The sequence below is a fragment of the Macaca mulatta genome, chromosome 1, assembly GCF_049350105.2.
Source record: "Macaca mulatta isolate MMU2019108-1 chromosome 1, T2T-MMU8v2.0, whole genome shotgun sequence".
Taxonomy (NCBI): domain Eukaryota; kingdom Metazoa; phylum Chordata; class Mammalia; order Primates; family Cercopithecidae; genus Macaca; species Macaca mulatta.
In genome coordinates this window covers 31,637,954-31,660,866 of record NC_133406.1, presented here as the reverse complement: position 1 = coordinate 31,660,866, position 22,913 = coordinate 31,637,954, and the positions used below count along the sequence as shown (strand labels likewise).

General features: G+C 41.0%; 1 protein-coding gene and 2 long non-coding RNA genes across 8 annotated transcripts in view; 2 read left to right on the top strand and 1 right to left on the bottom strand.

Annotated features, from left to right (window-relative positions):
* The window catches only part of RABGAP1L (RAB GTPase activating protein 1 like), an 800,696-nt gene extending 792,424 nt beyond the window's left edge, over positions 1-8,272 (bottom strand). For 4 of the 6 annotated variants that reach the window (XM_015123648.3, XM_015123654.3, XM_028850584.2 and 1 more), the window contains exon 1: positions 8,075-8,272. The gene's annotated coding sequence lies outside the window, so the exon portion shown is untranslated. Of the gene's footprint in view, positions 1-1,086; positions 1,142-8,074 lie in introns of all 6 variants that reach the window. The other 2 variants (XM_078000298.1, XM_078000303.1) reach the window with 1 other exon arrangement.
* The window catches only part of LOC144340465 (uncharacterized), a 47,682-nt gene continuing 32,306 nt past the window's right edge, over positions 7,538-22,913 (top strand). Inside the window, exon 1 of the long non-coding RNA XR_013416578.1 lies at positions 7,538-7,661. This is a non-coding gene — a long non-coding RNA (uncharacterized LOC144340465). The remainder of the gene's footprint in view (positions 7,662-22,913) is intronic.
* LOC144340464 (uncharacterized) overlaps positions 7,685-22,913 on the top strand; it is a 39,346-nt gene continuing 24,117 nt past the window's right edge. The window contains exon 1 of the long non-coding RNA XR_013416577.1: positions 7,685-7,823. This is a non-coding gene — a long non-coding RNA (uncharacterized LOC144340464). The remainder of the gene's footprint in view (positions 7,824-22,913) is intronic.

The following is a 22,913-nucleotide window of genomic DNA, read 5'->3' as shown; positions in this document are numbered from 1 at the left end:
TAATAATGAGGACGGTAAATGGGTGTATGTGCTGGGTAAAGGAGAAGTTGAGAAATTCCTCACTGGTATATGAATGAATTCCATACTTGCCTCTTAAAATGCTCCTTTCTTGAAATCAGGCATACAAAAACTCCCTTTGGGTTTGCATTACTTTCATATTTGTGAATACTTCACATGGTAGTCTTCAAAGAGCCAGAACACTTGTTTTCAGTCATTTGCCGTGGGTGGGTGTATTTTCACCACAAATTCCAACAACTAATGATATGTAAATATATATGTATGTATGTCTACACATACATATACACACACTATGTGTATGTGTGTATATCTTTACAAATGTTTACATAGTTTAAGGACACCATCATTGTACTTTTTACCACACACACACACAAAAAAAATGGTGGTAGAAAATCTGGAAAGATTCTAATAACCTCAATTTGTGAAAACTAACATGCCTCAAAAAAGAGGGGGAAAAAACTTTTAAAAAACACTGCGCTGACATGATTAACTTTATCATTTAACTGGTGTGAGGCATCTGGGCCATGCCGTATTTGAACTCTTATCGTGGTGTTTGGGGTGTGCTATGTTGTGGAACAGTTCATATGAAACTGCTGAAACCTTCTAAAATGATAGGACAACAACATTTACATATTAGGAGCTTATTTAACTGAAGAAAATAGTATGGCAATGACACAATTCATATTTATTTTAGAACCAAGGCTCATCTCAAAAACTCTTTATCAACTATGCAGAAGTAGCCCAGCTTTTTACCAACCAGTTATTTACTATAGCAACTTCTTTACCAACATTTCCAAAATTTTCCACACACTTCTGTGACAAGCTACTAAACAGTCTCTGTATGTGCTGTTACCTGGGCAACACTCTAAGAAGGCTTTTACCTTTACAGAACTGGTGGGTCAAAGAGAACCAAGGCTTCTTCAAATCGACTATACACCATGTAATTAGAAGCAGTAAGTGTGAAATCATCAGCAGACAGAAAATCTTGAGAACTGCCACCAGTACTTCAATTTGATTAACAGACACAACTTACTGGCATTTACCTTCATTTCTAGCCACCCAATTCACCTGTGAAATAAGGCAAGTTCCATCCAAGACTTCAAAACATCTTCAGTCACACCGGCTGTTAAAGACATAAATACTGAAATCTAAGAAAATTCTTGGAGTAAAGAAGCCATCAATCCCTTACAAATGAATTTTGCGTAAAATACCCTGCTTTGCTGCCCTAAATTCTAAAAGCTACTCAGCTCAGCTGCGGATCTGTATAAACTACCCTTCTGCCTGAACTAAACCTGCCTCCAAAAATTAAGATCCAGTCATTTAGAAATCACATTTTAGAAGGCCCTTGTAAAGACTTTCAAAACTGCTTCCTGTTCTACTCCAGCCAATGTGATGCTATTTGGTGAACTAAAAAAAAAAAAAAAAAAACACTGTATCTCCTTACAAATAAAATATTTTTTACTTTCCAACACTTTTAGAATTGGTAAACTCAAGGTTGCTTCTCTAAAACTAATAATTTTTCCCTTCAGCTTCTACTCTAAGGATACTTAGGTGCTCTCTGGATCATATTTTAATCACAATAAATAAATCTTGAAATGTTAAGAAGTGCTAGATTGCTCCAGAGTCAAAAATGAAAGATAAACCAAAAAGCAGAAAGGAAAACTGGCATTCTAGGCTCTTAACCATCTGGTGCTAACTGACTCCTTCTTGCCTAGCTCTTTCACTATTCATTTTTCCCTGTCCATGCTTGTATGCCTTTGATCACCCTGGCCCTTGGCCCAGGGTGATACGAGTTGTCCTATTTCCACACGTCCAAATCCTACCCATTCTTCAAAACATAGTTCAGGGGCCAGGCATGGTGCCTCAAAACTGTAATCCCAGCACTTTGGGAGGCCAAGGCAGGAGGACAGCTTCAGTCCAGGAGTTCAAGAACAGCCTGGGCAACATCATGAGACCCCATCTCTACAAATAATCAAAAATTAGCCAAGCATGTTGGTGTGTGCCTATAGTCCCAGCCACTTGGGGGATGAGGCAGAAGAACTGCTAGAGGCCAGGAAATCAAGGCTGCAGTGAGCTGTGATGGCACCACAGCACTCAGTTTTGAGTCACAGAGTGAGATGCTATCGCAAAAAAAAAAAAAAAAAAAAAAAAAAGTTCAAATGTCACCTCTTCTCTTATCCTTAAAACTAGAAGCAGGCCAGGCATGATGGCTCACGCCTGTAATCCCAGCACTTTGGGAGGCTGAGGCGGGTGGATCACCTGAGGTCAGAAATTCAAAACCAGCCGGGCCAACATGGCAAAACCCCATCTGTACTAAAAATACAAAAATTAGCCGGGCGTGGCAGCGAGTGCCTATAATCCCAGCTACTCAGGGAGGCTGAGGCAGGAGAATTGCTTAAAACTGGGAGGCGGAGGTTGCAGTGAGCCGAAATTGTACCACTGCACTCCAGCCTGGGTCAAAAAACAACAGCAACTAAAAGTAATCTCTCCCTCCTCTCCAAACTCTTATAGTTCCTTATCTTTTTACCACCCATTACTTTAACTAAAAGTAATCTCTCCCTCTTCCAACTCTTACAGTTCCTTATCTTTATCTTTTTACCACCCATTACTTTCTGCCTTTCATTATCATTGCTGTTTCCATATTTAATCCCCCACCTAAGCATAAAGTCCTCAGGGTCAAGGTCCATCTTTATTCAAACTGATTAACACAATCCCTTATACATACTAAGTGAGGTTAGGAAAGAAGCCCACCAGAAACAACTCCAGATTGAGTCCAGAGCCCTGGCTTTGCTAATAACTCACTCACTATCTAACCTTGGACTTGAGGCTTTTAGTATGTTCCTTCACTTACAAAGTTAAGAGGGTAGGCTAAACTAGTTGTATTTGTTGTTAACTGTAGGCCATAATCCATTATCTGGGTGTAAAATTAATTTGGAAGTCAAAACCCAGCATTTTAAAAATGAAATGAAATAACAGAATGTATCTATGTGTGTTATAAACAATGGGGTGCTATAAATGTTTAACAACTACCTAAGAAGAGGGAAGCCCTGAGAATACCATTTGCTGAATTTCCTGGTGTAAATATTCCCACCATGACCAATTTTGAGCTACCAACATGATGTCACTGGACATAGAGCTAGATAGGAAGAGATATGCACAACTGGTCTTGCAAGCCATTATAGCCAACTCAACAAGGCCCTGAAAAGATAAATATTATTTCACCAAACTGTCAACTTTGTGTGTGTGTGCACTTGCTGAATCAAGAAGTAAAATGTATTTTTTTTTGTAGGTCACAGTCAAAAGAGTTTAATAAATGTTCAGATAAACAACCTCCTGATGTCTTTCATGTATACTACCTAATTTGATAAATCTTACTCTTGGTTACAGATGTCTCTTCACCACAATTCATATTTTTCTTCAAAAATGGGATTAACAAATATCTCCTGATATCACCAGAAGGCAAATTACACAGAGCAGGAATTTGGTTTATGGAATATCAGCCAAGTGCCAAGGTTCCTAGCATTTGTTCAGCCCTACATACCTAAAGGATATAACACACTCCTACTATCAATGGCTCACTTAGCAATGGGTTGGAGGGCAGGTAGGGGGTAAGAAGAGGAAATCCATAGTATAAAAAAAAAATCCAGATAATTCTAGTATTTGTGCTCCTGTTCCCATCCCACTGCATAGCCAGGTACAGAGAAAATTAGAGCAGTAAAAAGGAAATGTTCCATGCCTGATGTTTCCCAATCAAAATCCCTTGCATCCCTCAATGAGACCTCCGTTACTAAGAATCCCCTACGAGAACTAAGCTTTTACCATGGACTAGGGATGCATAGTTCTTGCTGAATTTAGAATAGGCAAGAGGGAAAATAACACAGCAAACAGTAGTTAGGCTTCATATTCTGGGAAAATCAGGCTTTTATTTTTTAAAAAAAGTCTTATTTTCTTCTTATTTAAGCTTACTAAACTGGGTGAGAATTTTCTTAAATATATTTTTGGCTGTACAATGTCTATCACAACACAGCCTGTAACCTGATTTTTCATGAGTATTTATAAAGAATTGTGTTGTTGTTGGGTTTTGTTTTTTTGAAGCCCAACAGCAATGGCAAAATGTTTTCTATTTTAAAAGCTATTTAGAAAATAAGAATGCTCAGAATTTCAAGTATACTAATAATCTTAGCCCAAATCTAACTCTAAATCAACTGAATATATGCCTAGAACTTTCCCAGGAAAATCCCCAAAAGTACACCAAAAAACACCAAAAGATAACAAAAAAGACTTAGCATGCGCATAAACTTGCTATACTCAATTATGCCATCCCATTTGTTGAATAAGAGCAATATGGGAAGCAAATGAAGTAGAAAAAGGAGATGTTCAGAGATGAAAGCTCTGCTTAATTCATTAACTCTTCCTTATTAGGGTCCACTGAAATTCACAAACTTATACTCAATTCAAATACTGACTATAAAGTCAAAATTATTTCCCATTCTGAAAGTCTAGGAGTCAAACAACGTATTTCTCTATAATATCAACATTAAAACTCTCCTTTAAAAACGAGTATCTTTTACCATACCTCAGGCTCAAGTCCATACTTTCTCAGCCTCCACTGTTTGTAACAGCAAAATGCTCATCAGATCATCTCCACAAGAAATCCCTGAGCCATCTTTGAAATACCAGCACCTGAAATAGCCTTGGGCTGCTGGTCATCCTCAGACTCAATGGCTGACCCATTTCTATAAGTCAAGAGTTACAAAAATATAGAACTCATTAAAATTAAGACATAGGCAAGCTCTGCGCCTGGGAATCCCATAGCATTACAGCATCAACTTCATTCTCCAAACCTCCTCTAACCAGTCATAACGATCCATACCCCACTTGAAGACAATGGTAGGTTGGAATGCAGCCCCAGTTCTACACCCTCAATACAGAAAATTTTTGCGGCCGGGTGCGGTGGCTCAAGCCTGTAATCCCAGCACTTTGGGAGGCCGAGGCGGGCGGATCACAAGGTCAGGAGATCGAGACCATCCTGGCTAACACGGTGAAACCCTGTCTCTACTAAAAACACAAAAAAAACTAGCCGGGCGAGGTGGCGGGCGCCTGTAGTCCCAGCTACTCGAGAGGCTGAGGCAGGAGAATGGCGTAAACCCAGGAGGCGGAGCTTGCAGTGAGCCGAGATCGCGCCACTGCACTCCAGCCTGGGGGACAGAGCAAGACTCCGTCTCAAAAAAAAAAAAAAGAAAAGAAAATTTTTGCTACTTCGCTGCTACTCTCTTCAAAGTCAATGTCTTGAAGCCTAGCTATCTCCTACACATATTTTTACTTGGCACAACAGAATTCCTTCTTTTGATTACTCCAAAAGAATGGATAAAAGGACTTTCCGCTTCAATGCTGTATCATCTGAGAGTTCAAATAAATACACAGCGGCTGAGCAAATTCAAGTTTGGGTTAAGGCAAAGAAAAAAATTCAAGTTTTTTAAAAGTCACAAATTTAGAACTGGTGAGCTGATTACATGAAAACTACTGTTTCACATGCCTAATAAAATTATTTCATTCAAAGGAAAAAAATCATAACTACTAGGATAAAAAGAAAATATCTAAATCATGAAACAATTATCAAAGAAACAAAAATTCTCAGAATATCACAACTGTAACATATAGAAATTCCCATCAAATAACTCAGGTGGAAAAAAAAAGGGGACCAAGCATGGTTGGCTCAGGCCTGTAATCCCAGCACTTTGGGAGGCCAAGGCAGAAGAACTGCCTGAGGCCAGGAGTTGGAGACTAGCCTGGGCAACATGGTGAGACCCCTGACTCTACAAAACTAAAACAAAAAATTAGCCAGGTGCGGTGGCATGTGCCTGTACTCCCAGCTACTCAGGAGGCTGAGGTGGGAGGATCTCTTGTGAGGAGAACTTTGTGGCTGCAGTGAGCTAGGATTGAGCCATTGTACTCCAGCCTGGGCGCCAGAGCGAGACCTTGTCTCTTTAAAACAAACAAACAAACAAACTTCGTACATTTACAGTCACACTTTTTAAAGTTGGTTTGTATATTCACCATATGCCCCAATAGTACTGAGACTTACTAACTTGTTTCCAGCTTTCTAGAGGACAATGTAGATTATATAATATGTTCACATATACGCTCTGCCCTACTTCATCTACTTCTCCCCAGATGACTTAATAATACACATCAGAGGCCGGGCACGGGGCTCACGCCTGTAATCCCAGCACTTTGGGAGGCTGAGGCGGGCAGATCACCTGAGGTCAGGAGTTTGACCAGCCTGACCAACGTGGAGAAACCCCGTCTCCACTAAAAATACAAAATTAGCCAGGCGTGGCGGAGCATGCCTGTAGTCCCAGCTACACATAAGGCTGAGGCAGGAAAATCGCTTGAACCCGGGAGGCGGAGGTTGCGGTGAGCCGAGATGGCGCTATTGCACTCCAGCCTGGACATCAAGAGCGAAACTCCGTCCCAAATAATAATAATAATAATAATAATAATACACATCAGAGCAAATGTAGGCTATATAATATGCTAATATATAAATTCTGCCCTGCTTTATCTACTTCTCTCCAAATGAACAAAACATAATATCAGCTCATTTATTGAACTGATTTAGTATAGACACCAGTGTAACTCAAAGTCTAGAGCTAACCCCTGAAGCAGGTGTACATTTAATACAATTTGATGATAATGTATACATAAAGTTCAACTAGTCTTTCTCCTTGGAAATCTCATTGTCAATTTCATAATGGACGCTATACTGAGAAAATGAATCACAGGCCAGTTTTCTAGTACTAGGAGCTTGTGAACCAGTATTTTCCATGAACAAAATCAACTTCCAATGTGACCACAAGCAAACTTCACATCCGTATCTTCTGACATCATAACTAATGGATATTCTACAGAAGATGTCAAACATAAACACTACTGTAAGAAAAGTCAGAAGGTTTTCATGAAACTGTGTTTTCAGAATTTTAACAAGCAACTACTTACCTCCCACTATGCACAAGGAAATTTAAATGTATTAAAAATCCCTAAACCCCTCCAGTGTCAAAAATAAAGGCCTTAAAATCATTTTCCAAACTGCGCTGAAATCTGTCCGGCAAGCAAAAGTTCTCCTTACCATTAGTGTAATAAGGCTGGCATTTCAGTTTACTTGCATGAAACCAATTTTGCAAGTGACCACCTAAGTTTTGGCACATATTCTAACATAACCGTATCTGAGAGATCCAAGGACCTGGACACACTGCCTAGTATGTGAAACCCGTCAGTTCAGCTCCCATGCACCGGGCCATATCCCGCTAGCCGGTGGCCCCTTTCCACATGCTGACGCACTGCCCAGCCCTGTACCGTTGGCGACCAGTGCAAAGTACCAGCCCAGTCTCAGAAACTTTGACTCAGTTATCAGGACACTGAGCACCCAGAAGCTGGGTGGGGGCTGGGGGGAGGTGTTTGTCATGGCTCAGGAGGTCAACTCTGAAGCGGGGCATTCCCTGCAGGTAGGGATCTGCCCGGAACGCAGCCCATCCCAAACTACAAAACCACAAGCATCAACAGCAGGAGCCGAGCAAAGTGCTCGGGGGAGGAAGAGGAAGGGCGAGGGAGAGAAACGGTCGAGCACAGAAGCCTGCGTGTGGGTAAGAAAATACTCTAACCACTCGCCCACCGGACGCAGGGCTGCTGGGACTGCGAATCCAGCAGCAGCCACAGCGTAGCAGCGGGCGGCAGCCGCCCAGGCAGCAATGTCAGGAGGGCACAGCTGGAGGCGGCGGCCGCAGAAGCCACTACCCCGCCCCCAGGTAAGGGCGCAGACCCCGCCCGCCCTAGCTGCCAGGGGCGGCCACCTGGGAGAACCGCGGCGTCCGGGAAGCGGCCGACAGTCCTGAACCCGCCCGGTGCCTGCCTTCCCACGGTCCTCCCGCATCCGCGTCCCGGGCCGGGGCCCCATCTCGACCCTCCCCAGGCTCAGCCCGACGCCAACACACCCAAGCAGCCTCGGCCCGTGGATCCGGGCCGCCCTCGTGTCCCGAGGAGGCCGCCCTCGCCTCACCTCTTCACGTCTCCGCGGGCGCTGCCGAAACAACAACTCCTTCAGGCGCCCGCGTCCCACCCGCCACCTCGCGCTCTGAGGCCGGGCCGGTCCCGTTCACTCCGCCGCCACTGGAGCCCGGGGAGGGGGGAGGGAACGGAGAGGGGAGGGGAGAAGGACGGCCTGGCAGGAAGAGACGAGGGAGGGGGCGGGCCGAGTAGGAGGGGGAGGAGGAGGAGGCGGTGGGTCGGGAGCGCGCTCGTCCAGGCCCCTCGGCACGGCGTGCGCGCTCCTGATGTCGGAGGCGCCCACTCTGCCGGGCGGCGGCGGCGCACACGCGGGTGCACGTCGCTGCCTGGCCGCGGTTGCGCCGGGGGCGGAGGAGTGAGGTCCTGACAGAACCAGAGCTGTTAAAGCAGGGACGCGCGAAGGGCGGGAGTACGGGCGGCGCTGGAGAACCTCCGCGGGGGAGGGGCCTGTGGGTGGGACCGCGCCCGCGAGCCCGCCTCGATGGGGGTGAGTTCTGCTGACGGTTGCTGAGTTCGAAGATTAACTGAATGTGGAGAGTTTGTTTTCTTGCTCGTAAACCTGGTTTACATATTTTCATTCTTAATGACCAGTAATCTTAAGGAAAGTCACCTGAAAGAATACTAACTTTTTCACCAAGTACTCTTTTCTGCGCCTCTTTAAAGGTGTCTGTGCTTGTGAAGCGCTCCCTTGTTAGTTCCTTCTGTGAGACTCGGGGGAGAGTGAAGAGGGAAATCACTGCGGGGAATGAAGAGGAAAGCATTAAATAAATACCATTACGTATTCTATGAAGAAAATGTGCCCTTATTTGCACCTTTTTATCCTTTGGGGTCAAAGATGTTGAGGCACAAACTAGGTAGAGGTAGAATAAACCAACGCTTTTTCGCTACGAAGATTGTACTGATCTTTGAACTGTGCACATCCTTCTTCCCAGATCCTGCATCCAGAAATGACCTGTAAATTTTCCGAATCTCCTTAGCACTTTGTTTCTGTAGCTTTGTGGCACCTAACGTGTCAGGCTTATCCAGGTTGCCCTGTGCAGCATTTTATCCCCCTAGCAACCGCTGTGGACCTGCTTCATTCATTTGTATCTTACACAGTGCACCCTGCCTAACTCATAGGAAGCACTCAATGAATGTGATTGCATGGATAAATGAATATAGTGTAGGAAGAGTTACCTGTGTCAGTGATTGGAGCCCTAGAATTACTTTAGTTTAAGTATCTCCCTTCTATCCCACTTCAATTGCCCTGCCCTCATTTTCCCACCCATATCTAAAAGCTACTCTGAGAAACGTGACATTTGTCCAAAGGGCCCTCCCTCACAAATTCCTTCCCCCCACCCCTCAGCTTTTCCTGATGTTAATGTCTATATATGCTGAGACATATCAAGAGTGTTGTAACTATTTTTTTGTTTCCCCTACCTTCTGGGCTCCTTCCCTTATGAACTTCTCTATCCCAGGAGCCTACCTAGCCCTGGGCCTAACAATAAATGCTGAAAGTTTTTATTATATTAAATAAAGTTAGGGTTAGAATAACCTAAATCATCTGTTGATTTGCTGAGATGTACAGGAACTATTAGTAAATCTGCCAACAAGTAAGTACTAAGAATCTACTAAATAAAGTAGTAGTATATTTACACTGGTACCATGAGGAAGTCAACAGCTGACAAAGCCATAGTTTCTGCCTTCAGGTATCTTCTAATTGGAGTGAAGCTTTTTGACAAAAAAGGACAATAGATATGGTAATTATGAGCATTCAATAGGTAACTTAGCCAAAAAAAGAATTAAAAAAAAAAAATGGCAAGTCCAAAACAAGTTCAGTGTTCCCCAAACTCAATTCCATATGTCTTTGAAAGCTATAGTGGCCACCACTGGCGAGGTAATTCTTCTATTTAAGTGGAGCATGATATCTTCATGTGCCAGCTTACTACAAGGAAAAGAAAAATCCTGTCCCATGGCCACATGTAACACCTCTCATCAACAGGGGTCATTCTGTAGAACTGAACTTTTCCTCACAGTACAACATAGATAAGAGACAAGTCACGAGAGAACCTAGATAAAAGACAATTAAGGTGATCTGGTGCAAACTCATCCCTATCACCAGAAAAACAATTGTAAGCACATGCCAAAAAAATTATTAACAGGTCTTCAATCTTTTACTCGAGAAACTAAAAGAAAGCATTCTTCATGTGGTATGTACTGCTCACTTCTCTTTCCACTGTGGCTTCATTTGCATTAAGCATGTCCTAGCAGCCCTGGTCCATGAAAGGACTGAAACTCTCACTTTGAGAGACGGTGTTATAAAATACTCCAGCATGGTTCATAACATGACAACTGGTGGTCCAGGTACAAATCAAATCCACAAACATGTTTTTTTTTTTTTGCATACATGGTACTTTAAAAAATCTATATCCAAAGTTATAAACCAGAAGATTATACATGCATTTTGGGATTCTCTTTAAAAAGTGGAAGATTTGGTAAGAGTGAGCTTACATTCTTACATGACAACAATCAGCTGCAGGACGTGCATTCTCTCTTTTGCCACAGCCACCATGCCCAGCCCCTACTACTTTTAGAATTTGATACTGAATGTAAAGGACACCTACCAAAAATGGTTTTTCCCATGCCTTGTGGTAGGTGTCTGAAATTCACCTCATCATAGGAGTCCTTTTCTTTTATGTGGGGCAGTGATCCTCTATAGTGTATAGCTAAATCTTGTTATACTTGGGAGTTTATAAAAATGCATACCTCTATGCTCAACCCCCAAGAAATTCAGTACCTCTAAGATAGGCCCCAGGACTTGTTTCAACTTTTTCTTATAAAAAATGTTTAAGCACATAAAAAGTAGAGAGGAGAGTATAATGACCCTTCATGAGTCAGTCATTCAACTTGAACAATTATCAACATATGGCCAGTCTCCTTCCCCACCCCTCACATGGATATCACCCATAAATACTTCATCGTATAAAGCTCTAAAAGACAAGAATTCTTGACCAGGCATGATGGCTCAGGCCTGTAATCCCAGCACTTTGGGAGGCCAAGGCAGGAGGATTGCTTGAGCCCAGGAGTTTGAGACCAGCCAGGGGTGATGGCATGCACCTGTGGTCCCAGCTACTTGGGAGGTTGAGGTAGGAAGACCGCTTGAGGCTGGGAGGTCAAGGCTGCAGTAAGCCATGATGGTGCCAGTTGCACCTCAGCCTGGGTGACAGCGGTGCCAGTTGCACTTCAGCCTGGGTGACAAAACAATACCCTGTCTCAAAAAAAAAAAAAAAAAAAAAGATAAGGATTCCTTTTTGCAATCAATAAAATCCAGAATGTGAGAAACTCTATAGGACATACCACCAAGTTTCTTCAGCAAGTAAATTGCACACATATAAGTGAGAAGAAGGACCTGTTGAACTTGCTTGGATGTTGATTTTGTTTGTCCTTTTTAACATCTTCATGAGATATAACTGACATACAATAAGCTATTCATATTTAAAGTGTACAATTTGACAAGTTTTTGACATATGTACACAACTGTGAAACCATCACCACAATCAAGAGAGTAAACATATCCATCATGCCCCTTTGTAATCTCTCCCTCTTATTCTGACTCATCCCCCTCCATGTCCTGAGGCTGTCACTGATCTGATGTCGCTAGAGATTTGTTTGCATTTTCTGGAATTTTCTATAAATGAAATCATATAGTGTGTATTCTTCCTTTGTGTTACTTTTTTCACTCAGTATAATCATTTCAGGATTCATTCATGTTTTTGCACTTGTCAGTAGTCTATTCCTTCTAAGTCTTTGAGTCTCACAGCATGTATCAAGTTCCAGTACTCATGTGAGCCATTGGGCTTCAGTATATGCTTGCCTTTAGCATCCTGTAATGCTCTCGTTTTTTGTTTTCCTTTTTCTAAAAGCTAGTGATTTCCTTTGTTGTTGTTGTTGTTGTTGTTGTTGTTGCTGTTATTTCGATGGCTCAAAAAAAATTTCTTTGAGACAGAGTTTTACTATGTCACCCAGGCCAGAGTGGAAGTGGCATGATCACAGCTCACTGCAGCCTCAATCCCCTGGGCTCAAGTGATCCTTTCACCTCAGCCTCCCGAGTAGCTGGGACCTCAGGTTCACGCCACCATGCCTGCATTATTTTTTAATTTTTGGTAAAAATGGGACATCTCTATGTTGCCCAGGCTTATCTTAAACTCTTGGGCTCAAGTAATCCTCCTGCCTCAGCCTCCCAAAGTGCTGGTATTATAGCCACCATACCTAGCTGATTTCCCTTTCTTGCTTTCAAGCTTGGCAAAATATATTTTTTCAATTTTTAAAGTTATTTTCCAGCATTCGTATATTTTTGTAAAGGTATGGAGTCTTCCCTTGTCAGTCTAGCTAGCCATATTAGTCTGAATTATATTAATTTTTTAACAATGTAAAGAAACTATACAAAGAGGGAGCCTGCCTTTCTATAGATGTGGTGTCTTCCCTCCTGATGCTTTCCCTGCACAAGCTTTTCCAAACAGAGCTTTGGCAGGAAACTCCAAGTTCCCTTGAAGTACTTACCATAGACCAAATAAATTGCAGGTTTTGAACATATAAGAAATATTCCTTAAATACATATGTTTTGTAGGAAAAGTTACTTCAAAAATTACAAATACTTTAATGGTAAAGGGAGGAAAATTACCACTTTCCTCTTCTGAGTCAAGGGAAGTTCACGCCCTCTCCACCACACCCTAACCCTCTCTCCAGGACATTTTTTTAGTCCTTTTCCCTTTGCCACATAAAAAATAAGCTGCAAATTTGTAAAAAGATTATGTCTAATTCTAAGAGACTCTCTAATACAAGAGTAAATGGGAATTATAAAATGAAAATGCCATTGCTTTAGAATATATTAAAATATTCCTAACACTTTGTCTGACACTCAATTTCAGGAAAATTCTTACTATTTAATTCTCTGATTTGGTGACGGTGACAATAACCTCTTCGTGGAAGATTTTTAGTTTTTGACATACCTACATACATCATTACTAATAATTTCAAACTGCATGTGAAAATCAGAATTGTATCTTGTAATTATATTCAAAATATCTTGTTTCATAGGTAGATGTGCATAAATTGATAGCCATTGTCTTATTCTCTGTACCTTTTGATGTATTTTAAATTATGTAATCATTTTTAATTGAATTCCACCATCAATGTATGCCTTACTTTGGATGCATACCCTTTAATCTCATTTTTGTAGAATTGATATCTCGCTGTACTATACCCCACAACACCAGATACATACATTTTTATTGCACCTGTAACACTTTTATACATTTAAAATTTTTTATCACTGTCTTTTTCTACTAGACTGTGAACACTTTGAAGTAAAAAATTATGTTTTTTTCCTAGTACCTAGGCATTCAGTATGTTTATTGTATGAATAATTGAATGAATGTATTTACAAATTTGTGTTAGAATTTGCTGAGATGCTTCTCTTAGTGAAACAGAGAGCTTAAATAATAGAACAAATCCCTGATTACTGACCATGAATTAATCTTTCTTTGGTTGCAAGTGACAGAAATGTTCTCTACATAGAGAAAGCAAGCATTTAAAGAACACCGAATCTACAGTACAATTAAAGATCTTTACCAATAATTCTAACTTGTTAGTAATTAACGTCAGACCTAACCATCTTATTAAAAGAAATATATTTAAGTCTGTATGCCACAGACTCCTAGCTGTTTGCCTCAACATCCATTTTTCTCCTTCCATCTTAGTAAAAGAACCCCAAATTTATTCAATATTAAACTATTCACAGATAAAAGACTATAATTCTTGGCTTCCTTTGCAGCCACATATTCTGGCAAATGAGAAAAATAACTGTGAAATTTTCTCCCAAGAGAGAGACTGGGCTCTTCTTTTCCCTTTCTTCCCTCCTACTACCTGGAACATAGATGTGATGGTTGAATCTAGCAACCATCTTCAGCCGGAGGATGAGGACCACCCTAGGTATGGTGGAGTGACGAACCAGAAGGAGATTATGTCCGTGAGGACTTTGTGGAACCTCTATCCCACCTGAAATCCCACCTGAAATGTCAATGTCCAAACTTACAGAGAATGAAACCTTGTGTGTTTAATCCATTATTTATTATTTGTAGCTTTACTCACTTGCAACTGAACTTAATTCTAACTACTGTTTTTACTCTTAAACCTTATCTTAGGATCATATTCCTTTTTAATTGATTCACATGACTTCTGAATAGATTATAATTTATAATTTACGGAATTATTAAAATAATTTCAGAAAAATATAATTCTGGCACTTTGGGAGGTTGAGGCGGGTGGATCACTAGAGTTCAGGAGTTCAAGACCAGCCTGGGCAACATGGCGAAATCCCATCTCTACAAAAAATACAAAAATTATCTGGGTGTGGTGGCGCCTGCTAGTAGTCCCAGCTGCTTGGAGGGCTGAAGTGGAAGGACTGGTTGAGTCAGAGAGGTGGAGGCTGCAGTGAGCAGAGATCCTGCCACTGTACTCCAGCCTGGGCAACAGAGTGAGACCCTATCTCAAAAACAAATAAAAATTCCTAGTCAGGCATGGTGACTCGCGCCTTGAATCCCAGCACTTTGGGAGGCCAAAGCAAGAGGATCACTTCAAGCCAGGAGTTTGAGACAAGCCTGGGCAACATAGCAAGACCCCATCTCTACAAAAAAAAAAGTTTTTACCAGACATGGTGGCACACGCCTGTAGTCCCAGCTACTATGAAGGCTAGAGCAGGAGGATCACTTGAGCCCAAGAGTTTGAGGTTATAGTAAGCTATGATAGCACCACTGTGGTCCAGCCTGGGTGATAAGGGAAGACCATGTCTCTAAAAATAATAATAACAATAATAATAATTCCTTTAAAATTGAAATTATTCACTTAGATACCTCATATCTAGAAGAATAGCTGATATAGGAAATTTAGATAAGAATTTCAGTAATTATTTCATCTTAATAACCATGACTAAAGGGTTGTTGTTGTTGTTTTTTAAGTCCTTTGTGGTTTGAAAATCATTCTACTGAAAGTACACTGCATATTTCCCTGTCTTAGAAAGACTGAGGCCGGGCGCTGTGGCTCAAGCCTGTAATCCCAGCACTTTGGGAGGCCGAGATGGGTGGATCACCAGGTCAGGAGATCGAGACCATCCTGGCTAACAGGGTGAAACCCCATCTCTACTAAAAAATACAAAAAACTAGCCGGGCGAGGTGGCGGGCGCCTGTAGTCCCAGCTACTCGGGAGGCTGAGGCAGGAGAATGGCGTGAACCCGGGAGGCGGCGCTTGCAGTGAGCCGAGATCCGGCCACTGCACTCCATCCTGGGCGACAGAGCGAGACTCCGTCTCAAAAAAAAAAAAAAAAAAAAAAAAGACTGAATTTTTTTTTTTTGAGATGGGAGTCTCACTCTGTCACCCAGGCTGGAATGCAGAGTGGCGTGATCTTGGCTCACTGCAACCTCTGCCTCCCGGCTTCAAGCAAGTCTCCAGCCTCAGCCTCCAGAGTAGCTGAGATTACAGGCGTGCGTCACCATGCCCAGCTAATTTTTGTGTTTTTAGTAGAGATGGGGTTTCACAATGTTGGCCAGGCTGGTCTCAAATTCCTGACCTCAAGTGATCCGCCTGCCTTGGCCTCCGAAAGTTCTGGGATTATAGGCCTGAGTTACCGCACCTGGCCAGAAGACTGAATTTTTTGTCATTCAACTTTTTTTTTTTTTTTTTTTTTTTGAGACAGAGTCTCGCTCTGCCGCCCAGGCTGGAGTACAGTGGCGCGATCTCGGCAACCTCCGCCTCCCGGGTTCACGCCATTCTCCTGCCTCAGCCTCCCGAGTAGCTGTGACTATAGGCGCTCGCCACCACGCCCAGCTAATTTTTTGTATTCTTTAGTAGAGACCAGGTTTCACCATGTTAGCCAGGATGGTGTCGATCTCCTGACCTCGTAATCCACCCGCCTCGGCTTCCCAAAGTGTTGGGATTACAGGCCTGAGCCACCGCACCGGGCCCATTCAAATTTTTAATTTATTTCTTTCACAAATTTTGAATACATACATTTTATTCACTTCGGGACTTAGTGTAGTGATTGGTGAATGAACCTAATATAGGAATTGTCAAATTTTTTATTTTACAAATTTGAGCTTGCAGTGCTCTTTTCCTCTTAAGACGTGTACCTGCAGGTTCTGAAAGGTTTCCACCAACTGTGTAGCAGAAAATCTGTATATTCATTGCATTGAGCTATGAAAATATAATCAAAACATAACTATTCTCTTAAAACTAACTCAGTGGGGTTAGTTTTTTCCCCTGCCACAAAGATGAAAATTCCAGCAAGTCTCATGACTTTCCTGCCCACTTTTAGAAATCATAAGGTCTTAAATTTTTTAAATCACAAAATTCAGCCTCATTTGAAAGGGAGGCTTCTGAGAAAAGAAACGTGTTCAGCTCTTCTGTCTTTCCTGTTCGTATTCTCACCTACTCAATGGCTGTGGTCAGTGACTCTCTGGGTTTAAGTGCAGGGAGAGAATAAGGGAAAAGGGAGCAGAAAGGTGTTCATTGACTGAAGCTGTAGTAAGGTGGCTTTGTACTCTCTCATATGTTAGCTTTAAACGAGCAGATATTTAAAGCTAATCTTTGGCTTACAGGCACTTTTGTGAGTTCCTCAGAGACTCACATGCTTGGTCAGTCAAGCTACAACTCCTCCACCTTCTGTGATACAGGCCGTGTATTCTATTCCTCTTGCTGCCACTTCTCCCTAGTCTCAGATATTTTTTAGAACTCTACACCATGTTGTTGTTTTCTGTTAGACCCCAACTGACATCTCAGGCAGTTGCCTTGTGCAGTAGTCACAAAGAGCTCCAGCCTGGCTCTTTATCCCTTGTGTGGCCCACATCTGGTCCATGGGAAGCATTATGCATCATTTGTGTTGAGAAACTCTGAGTGAGCTGGTTGGTCATAATGCAACTGGATATATCCTCTCCAATAATGAAGAACCTGCCAGGCATTCTCTTTCTGGCCCTCTAGATTTTTCCAGGAGGAAGGAGTCAGACATCATCCCAATCTTCCCATTACAGTTCTTTGAACAGTTCTGTAAGAAGCCCTGCTCACTAGGCTTGAGGTGGAGAAGCAGGCACCCTCCTCTCCTTCACCCTAGTGAGAGGGACATAGGATGTAAAGCATGGCTTTCTCTAAAGAACACCTCTGACAAAAAGCAGTCTCAATTCTACTGTCTGACATTTGTGGTTTTTCAAAACCTTCTAACTAGTGGAAACTTGTTTTGAAATTGCTGCTTATTAGTCTGGTACTTTACTGAGAAATGTCACATCTATTGCATTGGAATGCTGAGGCCAAAATTTTCTATGCAATCTTCTGTTATATTTGTTACATCTTCAGGATTCGAATAGCCAGACTTCTCAGATATGTTTTGCCGAGACATTAGCACAATTTCCCAATATATTATGCTTTTAAAATTAGACTCCTTTATTAAAACAACAGGAATATAAACTGATAATAATAATCACAAACTAGTCAATAACATGAAAAGCAAAATTGTTATTTTTCTCTCTCATTGGTAAATATCATCCCTAGTTTCTTTTAATTCCTATATCCTCTTCCCCACTCCACCATGAATTCCTTCAGACCTAAGAAACTCCTAACAAACCCTCAATTCTCCTCAGAGTACAAAAATCTTTCAGAATAGATATTAAACTGCTCTCTTTAAAAATCAAATACCACTTTAAAATCAAATGCCCTTCTAGATGTATGTAGAGCTGCACCAGTTTGTGGAATAATTCCAATGACTGACTACTTTACACTGACTATTTTACTCAGTATTTTGCTACTGAGTTATACTTCTACATTTTAGCTTTCTCTTCTCCAAAGATTTTCCTTGGCTTCTAACTGGGTAAGCAGAAAGAAGAAAAGGGAAATGTAGACATATAAGACTTTTGTCCCTGGCGTGATTCCCTTCTTACTCCCTCCCACCCCCCACCACCAGAATAAGAAAAACAATCTTTACTTACCCCCCAAAATTCTTTCTTGCTGGGTGCAGGGGCTCACACCTATAAATCCCAGCACTTTGGGAGGCCGAGATGGGCGGATCACTTGAGGTCAGGAGTTCAAGACCAGCCTGGCCAATATGGTGAAACAATGTTGAAAAATACAAAAATTAGCTGGGCATGGTGGCACGTGCCTGTAATCCCAGCTACTTGGGAGGCTGAGGCAGGAGAATCATTTGAACCCAGGAGGAGGAGGTTGCTGTGAGCCAAGATCGTACCACTGTACTCCAGCCTGGTCAAGAACAACAAAAACAAAACAAAACAATAAAAGCAAATCATTCTTTTAAAGGATATTGCTTCAAAGTCCCCCCCTTCTCTTTTGATCAGAGCTTACCACATAATTTTCATTTGTTCATAGTAGTTTAATATTAACCATTTCCATTCATTCATTCATTCATTCATTCATTGAACAAATATTTATTGAGTACTTCTTAGGTAAAAGGTACTGTTTTAGGTATTGAGGATACAACAGTAAACACAATAGAAAAAGTCCAAGCCCTCATGGATACTCATGTAAAACAGCAGCAATAAACAGATAGATAAATAAATAGATATTATAATATAATGTCAGGTGGTAATAAATGCAATGAAGAAAAATAAAACACTATAGAGAAACAAAGTGCCATTTTAGATAGAGTAGTCAGGGAAGGCCTCTCTGGGGAAGTATGTCTGGATAGAAATTCTAATAAGGGAATGGTTAATTAGTACAAATGGGCTAAGATGGCAGACTCCTTGCATTCTAAGAACAGCAGGGAAACCAGTCTGATTGGGGCCAGTGATTAAAAAGTGTTAGGAGATGAGTTTGGGGTAATAGCTGGTGGCTAAGATGATAGAGAGCCTCATAGACTACAGATTTTGTTCTAAACTGATGGAGGGATCAGTTTAGAGATCAGTTCCATGCTTTAAAAAGATCAATCTGTCTCCATTGTTGAGAATGAACAACAGGGAAGCAAGAGTAGAAACAAGCAGACCAGTTAGAAATCTAGCTTCAAAGACCAGATAAAAGATGATGGCAACTTGAAATAGAGTGGTAGTGGGATAAATGGAAAAAAGTAATTGAATTCTGGATGTATTTTGAAGACAGATCCAACAGGATTTGCTAAGGACCCAAGAATTAAAGAAGAGTCGAAGATTTTAAGAGTTTTGGCCTAATCAACTAGCTGAATGGTGGAAACATTGGGAAGGAGTAAGCGGAGTTAGGGAACAGATAATCTAAAGTTCAGTTTTACATTTTTTAAATTATACTTTAAGCTCTGGGATACATGTGCAGAACTGCAGGTTTGTTACATGGGTATACAGGTGCCATGGTGGTTTGCTGCACCCATCAACCTGTCATCTACATTAGGTATTTCTCCTAATGCTATTCCTCCCCTATGCCCCACCCCCTAACAGGTCCCGGTGTATGATGTTCCCCTCCCTGTGTCCATGTGTTCTCATTGTTGAACTCCCACTTATGAGTGAAAACATGCGGTGTTTGGTTTTCTGTTCTTGTGTTAGTCTGCTGAGAATGATGGTTCCCAGCTTCATCCATGTCCCTGCAAAGGACATGAATTCATCCTTTTTTATGGGTGCATAGTATTCCATGGTGTATATGTGCCACATTTTCTTTATCCAGTCTATCATTGATGGGCATTTGGGTTGGTTCCAAGTCTTTGCTATTGTGAATAGTGCTGCAATAAACATACGTGTGCATATGTCTTTATAGTAGAATGATTTACAAACTCTTTGGGTATATACCCAGTAATAGGATTGTTGGGTCAAATGGTATTTCTGTTTCTAGATCCTTGAGGAATTGCCACACTGTCTTCCACAATGGTTGAACTAATGTACACTCCCACCAACAGTGTAAACACGTTCCTATTTCTCCACATCCTCTCCAGCATCTGTTGTTTCCTGACTTTTTAATGATCACCATTCTAACTGCCGTGAGATGATATCTCATTATGGTTTTGATTTGCATTTCTCTAATGACCAGTGATGATGAGCTTTTTTTTTCATGTGTTTGTTGGCTGCATAAATGTCTTCTTTTGAGAAGTGTCTGTTCATATCCTTTGCCCACTTTTTGATGAGGTTGTTTGTTTTTTTCTTGTAAATTTGTTTAAGTTCCTTGTAGATTCTGGATATTAGCACTTTATCAGATGGATAGATTGCAAAAATTTCTCCCATTCTATAGGTTGCCTGTTCACTCTGATGATAGTTTCTTTTGCTGCGCAGAAGCTCTTTACTTTAATTAGACCCCATTTGTCAATTTTGGCTTTTGTTGCCCTTGCTTTTGGTGTTTTAGTCATGAAGTCTTTGCGCATGCCTATATCCTGAATGGTATTGCCTAGGTTTTCTTTTAGGGTTTTTATGGTTTTAGGTCTTAAGTTTAAGCCTTCAATCCATCTTGAGTTAATTTTTGTATAAGGTGTGAGGAAGGGGTCCAGTTTCAGTTTTTTTGCATATGGCTAGCCAGTTTTCCCAATGCCATCTATTAAATAGGGAATCCTTTCCCCATTGCTTGTTTTTGTCAGGTTTGTCAAAAATCAGATGGTTGTAGATTTGTGGCGTTAATTCTGAGGCCTCTGTTCTGTTCCATTGGTCTATATCTCTGTTTTGATACCAGTACCATGCTGTTTTGGTTACTGTAGCCTTGTAGTATAGTTTGAAGTCAGGTAGTGTGATGCTTCCAGCTTTGTTCTTTTTGCTTAGGATTGTCTTGGCTATACAGGCTCTTTTTTGGTTCCATATGAAATTTAAAGTTTTTTTTTATGCTGTGAAGAAAGTCAGTGGTAGCTTGATGGGAATTGCATTGAATCTATAAATTACTTTGGGCGGTATGGCCATTTTCACAATATTGATTCATCCTATCCATGAGCATGGAATGTTTTTCCATTTGTTTGTGTCCTCTTTTATTTCCTTGAGCAGTGGTTTGTAGTTCTCCTTGAAGATGTCCTTCACATCCCACAAGTTGTATTCCTAGGTATTTTATTCTCTTTGTAGCAATTGTGAATGGGAGTGCACTCATGATTTGGCTCTCTGTTTGTCTATTGTTGATGTATAGGAATGCTTGTGATTTTTGCACATTGATTTTGTATCCTGAAACTTTGCTGAAGTTGCTTATCAGCTTAAGGAAATTTTGGGCTGAGATGATGGGGTGTTCTAAATATAAAATGATGTCATCTGCAGACAGAGGCAATTTGACTTCCTCTCTTCCTATTTGAATACCCTTTATTTCTTTCTCTTGCCTGATTGCCCTGGCCAAAACTTCCAGTACTATGTTAAATAGGAGTGGTGAAAGAGGGCATCCTTGTCTTGTGCCAGTTGTCAAAGGGAATGCTTCCAGCTTTTGCCCATTCAGTTAGTATGATATTGGCTGTGGGTTTGTCATAAATAGCTCTTATTATTTTGACATACGTTCCATCAATACCTAGTTTATTGAGAGTTTTTAGCATGAATGGGGTGTTGAATCTTATTGAAGGCCTTTTCTGCATCTATTGAGATAATCATGTGGTTTTTGTCATTGGTTCTGTTTATGTGATGGATTACGTTTATTTTTTCTTTTTTTTTGGGGGGGGATTATGTTTATTGATTTGCATATGTTGAACCAGACTTGCATCCCAGGAATGAAGCCGACTTGACTGTGGTGGATGAGCTTTTTGATGTGCTGCTGGATTCGGCTTGCCAGTATTTTATTGAGGATTTTCGCATCCATGTTCATCAGGGATATTGGCCTGAAATTTTCTTTTTTTGTTGTGTCTCTGCCAGGTTTTGGTATCAGAATAATCCTGGCCTCATAATATGAGTTAAGGAGGAGTCCCTCTTTTTCTATTTTTTGGAATCGTTTCAGAAGGAATGGTACCATCTCCTCTTTGTACCTCTGGTAGAATTCGGCTGTGAATCCATCTGGTCCTGGACTTTTTTGTTTGGTAGGCTATTAATTACAGCTGAATTTCAGAACCTGTTATTAGTCTATTCAGGGATTCCACTTCTTCCTGGTGTAGTCTTGGGAGGGTATATGTGTCCAGGAATTTATCCATTTCTTCTAGATTTTCCAGTTTATTTGCCTAGAGGTATTTATAGTATTCTCTGATGGCGGTTTGTATTTTTGTGTGGTCAGTGGTGATATCCCCTTTATCATTTTTTTGTTGTGTCTATTTGATTCTTCTCTCTTTCTGCTTTATTAGTCTGGCTAGTGGTCTATCTATTTTGTTAATCTTTTCAAAAAACCACCTCCTGAATTCATTGATTTTTTTGAAGGATTTTTTTGTGTCTCTATCTTCTTCAGTTCTGCTCTGATCTTAGTTATTTCTTGTCTTCTGCTAGCTTTTGAATTTGTTTGCTCTTGCTTCTCTAGTTCTTTTAAATGTGATATTAGGGTGTTAATTTTAGACCTTTCCCACTTTCTCCTGTGGGATTTTAGTGCTATAAATTTCCCTCTAAACACTGCTTTAGCTGTAGCCCAGAGATTCTGGTACATTGTGTCTTTGTTCTCATTGGTTTCAAATAACTTATTTATTTCTGCCTTAATTTTGGTAATTTTCCTCCATCAAATACATAGTATTTTGAGCCTATGTGTGTCTTTGCATGTGAGATGGGTTTCCTGAATACAGCACACCAATAGGTCTTCACTTTTTATCCAATTTACCAGTCTGTGTCTTTTAATTGGGGCATTTAGCCCATTTACATTTAAGGTTAATATTGTTATGTGTGAATTTGATCCTGTCATTATGATGCTAGCTGGTTATTTTGCCTGTTAGTTGATGCCGTTCCTTTATAGCATTGATGGTCTTTACAATTTGGCATGTT